Here is an 8,475-nt window from a genome sequence, read left to right on the forward strand (position 1 = left end):
CTTCACCTCTTAAGTTAACTCCTAAGTATTTTATTTTTTTGTGTGGGTATTAAAACGGGGTTGATTTCCCAATTTCAGCCACACTCATATTGTTATTGGAGAACAGGAAAGCCATTTATTTCTGAGGGTGAAGTTTATACTCGGCTAGTTTGCCAAAGTTTCTGATCAGCTCAAGTAACTTGGGAGTGGAGTACATGGGGTTCTTTGAATACAAGACCAGCTCATCTGCAAAGATGGATAGTTTTACTTCATCTTTCTCTATTTAGATCCCATGTAAGTTAGCATCTTGTCTTATTGCCCCATCTAGCATTCTAATACTAAGTTGAAGAGTAGTGGAGAGAGCAGACATCCTTATCTCATTCCTGAAATTATAAGAAATGTCCTTAACTTTTCACCATTAAGTATAATGATGGCTTTAGGTTTGTCAATCTTTAGCAGAAAGAACAGCACTGGAGCAATATCACTTCCAAATTTCAAACTCTACTAAAAAGCCATAGTAATAAGAACTGCTTGGTTCTGGCACATGAACAGACCTGAGGATAAATGGAATAGGACTGAAGATTCAGAAATGAATCCCCTGACCTATAGCCACCGAATGTTTGACAAGGGAGAAAAAAAATGGAATGGAAGAAAGACAGCATTTTCAGTAAATGATGTTGGCACAATTGGTTAAACACCTGTAGAAAACTAAAGCTAGATCTGTATATATCACCCTGCATGAGAATCAACTCCAAATGGATCAAAGACCTCAAAATAAAAGAAGACACCATGAAAACATTGCATGAAGGAATAGGATAAACTCGAGAGCTTTTTAGTACAGGCCGAAAATTTCTTTATAGAGAGCCAGAAACAAAGAGTAAAGAAAGATAAGTTAAGAAATTCATTTTTTTAATTCATCTCTTTATGAAACTAGTAATTTGCTATTACAAGATGCGATGGAATTATAAATTCCAAGTGCTAATGGAGTCTGTATACAATAAACATATTATAATAGTCAAAAAACAGAAATCAAAGAAAATTTGGACAAATGGGATTACATGAAACATCAGAGCTTCTGCAAAGCAAAGGTCATAGTTAGCAAGATCAATAGAAAGCCCACGTTCTGGGAGATTTAAAATGGACATAAAAAGGAGACATAAAATGGACAAGGACTCACATCTAAAATATACTTAGGACTCAAAAAATCAAATTCTCCAACAGCAAATCCTCAAAGAAACAACCGCTCGATAAATAAGTGGGCTAAAGTCTTAGAGAGTTCTCTGAAGAGGAAATAAAAATGGCCATTAGGCACATGAAGAAATGCTCAACTATTCTAAGTACAAAAGAATGCAAATCAAGACAACATTGAGATTGCACCTTACTCTAGTTAGAATGGCTATAATCAAGAAATATAATAGCAACAGATGTTGGAGGGGATGTGTCTAAAAGGACTCCTTTTGCATTGTTGGTGGGAGTGTAAACTTGTTTAAACACATTGTAAAGCAGTATGGAAGTTCTTGAAAAGACTCCAGGTAAAGCTCCCCTATGACCCAGCAATCCCACTTTTGGGCATTTAGGCATTTACCCAAATGATCACAAACAAGATCATACCGAAGTTGCAAGCGCCACCATGTTCATTGCAGCATTATTCACCAAAACTATGATATGGACCCAACCTTGATGCTCCTCAGTACATGAGTCGATCAAAAAAATGTGATACACACACACACACACACACACACACACACACACACACACACACACACACACACAATTGAATTCTATGCCTCCATTAGAAATAATGAAATTGCCACATTTTTTAGGAAATGGAAAGACTTGGTAAGTATTATATTAAGTGAAGTAAGGCTAGGCCCAAAGAAACATAGGTCCCATGTTTTCCCTTGTTTGCAAGGACTAGTACATGTCTAGAACAAGCACAGAAGATCAAATGCTATGTACATATGACCATATAAGATGATGTTAATTGAAATATACCCCAAGTCAGAGACACAAGTGGTTTTATCTTTCTTGCCTTTTGTTTTTAATGTACTTATAATGCACTATGTGATTATTTTGTAGGTTCATACTCCCATGGTATAATTACTGTTTTCACTGTATTTGATTTTAGTGTTCTGCATCTTTTATATACATTTTTGTAATTTGGAGAGTGGAAAGGTTATAGCAGCATGCTGAAATGGGGATGCATTGTGACGATGAGTTATGCAGGACACTGTGTCGAAAATGAATTTATAATGTCGGGCACGAGTCAAGGAGGAAGGAGTTGGAGAGGTGTGGAGGGAAGTAGTAGGGGAAAAACAAAGGAGGAGGTAACAATGCTCAATAGGAAATGTAATCATTACCTTACTCATGTAACTGTAAACCCTCTGTATAGCATTTTTACAATAAAAAATATAAAAAAATCTTTTCCTGGTGTAGATTTCCAGTGCTGCCCTGGGCATTGCATTTTTTGCCTTTTCTGGCTGTGGTTAGGTCCACCTGTCCAGTGGATCAGTAGTCTTCACAGCTTCTTGGTCCTAAAGTGGTACTTGGATTATACAGTGGTGGTTGGAACCAGGCCAAGGGCAGGATAAAAACACTTCCAAGACATGGCTTCTTCATTCCCCATGCAACTAGGATTGCAAGCAGAATTTCTTTGAATTTACTCCAGAAAACAATCACTGCACCAAAAGGCAAGGTCACCAAACACCTCCCCTCCTCCCCACATTCCCTCCTTTCTCCCTCCTTGGGAAAGTACAAAAGAATTTTGCAGGTTTTGGTAAACAAACAATTGTCCACGACCTCCCCTGGAAAACTAGGCTTAAAGTCACTAAGTCATGTAAATGGATAATGCTGCCCTCATTATTCTGGATAACAACTTCAGGTTGTTTGATGCTTTAATTTGTAGTTGGTGGTGGTGGTGGTAGGAGGGCCTGAACTCTGGGTCTGGGCACTGTCCTTGATGAGCTTTTCATCTCAAGGCTAGTGCTCTACCACTTGAGTCACAAAGCCATTTCCACTTTTTCTTCTTATGTGGTGCTGAGGAATTGAACCCAGGACTTCATGAATGCAAGACAAGCACTCTACCACTGAGTCTCCTTCCCAGCCCTAATGCTTTAATTCTTCAAATTTTATTTTTGTCGGTCCTGGGATTTAATTTCAGGACCTGGGTGTTAACATGTCACTGAGTTCTTCAGCTCAAGGGGAGCCTTCTACCACTTGAACCACAGTGCCACTTCTTGTCCTCATAATGATGAGGAGAATATTTGAAGGTGAATACGTGATTACAGAGGTGTGCTTTCTTGAGTTATATGTTCATAGCATAGTTTATATACTGTTGAAAATGAGACAGTTAAGACAGGGTTGTTGACATTCCTTGTATCCTTAACAGTATAATATTAAAACCAGTTTTATAATATATTATTTATAGTAAGTATAGAATATCCTTAATTATGCATATATTATAAATATATCATTTATATTTTATGTAATATAGTATTTTATGTATATTATGCATACATAATTTAATTTCTCTGCACATCTGTCCAGGAATTAAATTAGAAATGTCTTTGAAAACTGATAGTAAAGTAGGGTCCTTACAAGTTTGATTGCAACATAGCGTTTTACCCAATAAGTAGTTATTTATTCAGAATTGGTTTAGAAATGGAATATCATAACATAATTGAACATTCAGAAATAATTATGTAGGAACATGCCAAGGATGCAATTCAAAAAATATTACATGAGGACCTGTTGCAACAATGAGAAGTACAAGTTGTCATATCAAAAACGAACTTTACAACTTGGGGGGGGGGGAAGATTGAGTGTGGGGGGAGGGAGGATGGGAAGGGATGGGAAGAATAAACAAAGGAGGAGGCTACAATGCTTGATAACAAATGTACTCACTATCTTGCCCATGTAATTGTAACCCCTCTGTACAGTATTTTCACAATAAAAAATATATAACATGATTCATATCTGTAATCCCAGCTATTTAGGGGCTGAGATCTGAAGATAGCTATATGAAGCCAGTTTAAAAGAAATGGCTCAGGGACAAGACCCAGACCATAGTTCAAGTATCAGTACTGGCACAAAAATAAATTATGTGACTAAAACATACAAATATATTTAGTTAAATAAAGTTGTCATTCCTTGTATCCTTCACAGTATAATACTAAAACCAGTTTTAAACATATATTATTTATAATATTTATAGAATATTATTTATAGAATATCAATGACACATGTATTATAAATATATCATTTATATGTTATGTAATAGAATACATTACATATATTATGCACACCTAATTTATACTGATAAAACTAATATACATTAAATTGATATAAGTTTTAGAATAGGGAATAGATTTTCTTTAGTACAACAAAAAGTAACTATTCACAAAAATTATTTCTTTTGTATTATATATCCATAAAAACTATTCCCTGTGTATTCAAGGTACTTAATGATAAAAGCCTGTGTTCATCAGAAAAAGGGGATTTGTTCTCCTTAAGGAATTACTCCAGGAATAATAAACAGTGGACGGTGAGTGATGTTCATTCAGGTATTTTTGTAGAAATTAAACCGATCTTTATTTGGTATAAAGATCACTTACACTCTCATTATCCACACCCTTTTCATTTAAAAATGCTTATATTCTGTAGCATTGTTATTGCCCTTATAACCATAATTAGGAAGATAATGTGAGTTCATCCGCTCCATAACTCTTTAAAGTTAATGAATGTTAGAGAGAATAGCCTCAGATATGCCTGGTGGAAACCTGGATTTGAATTATAGGTCAACAACTGATCAGTCTTAGGTACTTGGGAAATTTGTTTGGCCTTCTTGCCTACTTCTGTTTTTAATAAAATATTTAATTCATTTCCTAACTTGAAGAACACACATGAGCACTAAAATTACCCTAATACAAGTGCAGTGCTTGGAATGGTGTCTGCACATTGTGAAGTAGGTCTCAAAGAAGTCAGTTTCCACCAACATGGTCACAGCATCCTTCCTGAAGGCCTTAAGAAATATATACCCAATTGATATTAATATCTGTGAAAATTTGTCTTTACCACCAATAAAGTTCTTTTCTTCATATGAACAATGAAAGTAATGTTGGGGCTGTCCTGTGGCTTTTACTCTGAAGGAATTTTGCCTACATTTCATTCTTACTCTATTAGTGGTAGCAGTAGCATTCTTTAGTGCTACCCTTCATGTTTCTAGTTCTGTTTTCCATTTGGAATACTATTGTAACTTAGTTTATAAACTTTGTTATGAGAGTAAATAAAATACAACTGCTGAAGTTTTCAAAAATGACAATGCATTACATTTTATGTGCTTACTACTTTCCTAAAATTATTCTTTTTGGATTATATATCCCTAACAAACTATTTTTTATGATTTCTTATATGATTTATATACATTTCTTATATGATTTTTAGAGATGCATAAATAAAACAGCAAAGAATAGTAAAAGTGTAGGAAAGAAGTCATAAACAATACTATTATGGTGGTCTCAATGGTTAAGTGTAAAGAATATGTAAGAAAACAGTTGGAAGATTCATTTTCTCTTTTCGCTGTTCTCTCCCCCTTCATGTAGAAAGATTCTCACTATGAAGCGCCAAGTGGTCTGGACCTTTCAAGCCTTATCTCAGTGACAGAAGTGATGGGATTAGGGACATGTGCTCCCATGGATGGCTTTTAGGAAGTTCACAATATAGCAATACGAATACACATAAAAAACTTGCATGAGTCATGTATATTCCCCTCCTCAATTGCCAAAATTAAATTTATATGTCAAAACATCAAATTACTTACATTAAAATATATGCAGTTCAACTGGCTCCACTAGCACCTCCATAAATCAAATGCAAACTAAAAGCTCTATTTCAAAATCCAACATCTAAAGCAGTGTTGGAAATACAAGAAGATACACAATAAATCTAAAGGACTGAGATCTTTAACACTGGCAATGAGCAGTGATAGCTGAATATTTAACCACGCTTGAAAAGTCCAGGTGTTCACTAACTATGTGATTAGAGTTGCAGAGTTGACCTCGGTATCAATATTAGAGATAAAATTCAAAGGCAGCTAAGGTTGCTGCAGTATTGTAGCTCAATACAGTGTGACCCTGCCTGATAATGGTATAGCCCAGAATAGATGCTAAGTCAGTAAAATGTATAAGAAGGATTCTCCACTGAGAATAATTGCAGGGGGTGATCATCACTCTTGCGTTGAAAATGTATAGCCCATCATCCTACTTTAAGCTTTAGCATATTTCTGACACACCAATGTGCCATGAATGCTGATCAGTGTAGGCATATATTACTCTAATATATGTAAAATCCTTACAGGTATGTAACAGCCTCACCCTGACACTTCATTCTGTGTTCTTGAGTTTCTTGGAGAAATGCTCATAATTAGGCAATTCACACTCATCTAATTCTGAATCAGGAAACTGAGAGAAGATATTAGGGTAATCACTCCAGTCACATGGTCTGTGATCTATGAAATAAATGACATTATTTCACAATGTATACGTGTTTGTGAAAATGTATGCAATACCAAATACCTAGGGACAATTATCTATCTCATATTATCAGAAGTAAAGATACTCCTGAATTGCACTTTCTTGCTAGAGGATCATAGTGTGACTGCTGATGTTTGGTATCTTTCCAGGTGCTCCTATACATTTGTTAATGTTCTTTGAGGAAGTGTTTGTCATAGTTTGTTTTGAGGTGTTCAGAATATCAGTACTGTCACTAAGCGCAACCATGGGACAACCAAGATGATGGGATACCTGGACAAAGAACTAAGAAATCACAGGAAGTGATAGGAAAGAAGACACCAGAGGACCCAAAGCGTCATTGCCAACTTCTGGATCCCTAAATCCTGCTTGACATGCTTTACATTCATTCTACTACCGGAGTGTGGTGGACAGTGGCTGCAGGTATGTCCGCAAAGACATCAATATAGCTTGTGGTTACAACTATTAACATGAAGTATTGTTTGTAGACATAGTGACAATTGAATCCCTTATTGTTTGGGAGCAGGAGGGAACAATAGTCATTCCAACCATAACACAGACATCCATTGTGTCTCCGAAGTCTTAATCTTTTAGTGTCCAACAGCTCGAACTTAAATACTCTTGAGGTAATAAATCATACCCCTGTCTTCCCTTGACTGCTTGGCCTTTACAGAGCACAGCTCTCAACCTTTCGATTGCTGTTTGAGATGGCTTCCCAATCTATCCTTTTCCAAGTCTAACAGCTTGACTTTTGAATCACTAACAAGGTCTGTGACAGATGTATTATTTTGAAAACAATATTTTTTCTAGGATAGGCTCAATTTCAAAATTTTATTTTATTTCAAAAATACTATACACGGTAGTTACAGTTACATGAGTAAGTTGCATTCCTTATTGAATATTGTTACCCACTCCATTGTTGTTCTATCCCTTCCCACCACCTATACCTCCCACCCACTCCAAAGTTGTAAAGTGCATTTCCGTTATATAGTATCTTGTGAATATCATTGTTGCAATGAGTTACTCTTTTTACTTCTTTCATCATTATATTTTTTCCCTTTCCTTTTCCAAATCAGACAAATGTATATACAAGATGGAAGGAACCAGAATCAAGACAGAGATTGCCCGGGATAAACGAATGGCAAAAGACAAATGAAATAAAATAAGATCTAGATACTCTACCGACATCAAGGTTGACATCTGAAAAAAGACGGGTTTTTCCATGTTTTGGAGTTCATTTCAATTAGCTTCATTTTGTAACGTCAAATATACGTAGCTCTGGAGCCAGTAATCCCACTCCTGGGCATTTGTCGAAATTATCTCAAGCTAAAACCCATTAAATCTACAACTATGTTTTTGGGAGCATTATTGGAACCAATCAAGATGCCCCTCAAGAGATGAATGGATCAGGAAAATGTGTAATTTTATGCATCTATCAGAAATAATGACACAGCCCCTTTCATAATAAAATGGAAAGACTTAGAAGCCAAACATATTATGTGAAGGAAACCAGACTCAAAGAAACATAGGTTCCAGTGTTTCCCTCATTTTTATTAATTAATATATGCTTAGGATAGTCCTTAAACTCTTAATATTCCCTGTTTTCTCTCCCTCTTCCTCTCTCATTCCATTTGTGTGTGTGCACACACACACGTACACTAATGAAACTTGACTCAGAGCCTCAAACTCTTGCTTGTTTTTTTCACTCATGATTGAGTCTGTAGTATTTGAACCAAGGTTTAACTCTGTCGTTGATTGAATAATTGAACATAAATGTCTCATGGATTGCTACCCCAGCAATCTGTGAACCATGATATTCCAATCTCAGGCTCGTGACTATCTAGGAATAAGGAGGAAGCACTGGCAGCCAGCTCTATTGCCAATTGTCTTTTCTTTGTTTTGCTTTTGTTTTTTGTTGGTTTTGTACATCCAAAATGTGTAAGGAAAACAAATCTTTTATAATAAGGAC

This window comes from Dipodomys merriami, unplaced genomic scaffold (genome assembly GCF_024711535.1).
Source record: "Dipodomys merriami isolate MVZ:Mamm:240054 unplaced genomic scaffold, mDipMer1.0.p SCAF_76, whole genome shotgun sequence".
NCBI classification, from domain to species: Eukaryota; Metazoa; Chordata; class Mammalia; order Rodentia; family Heteromyidae; genus Dipodomys; species Dipodomys merriami.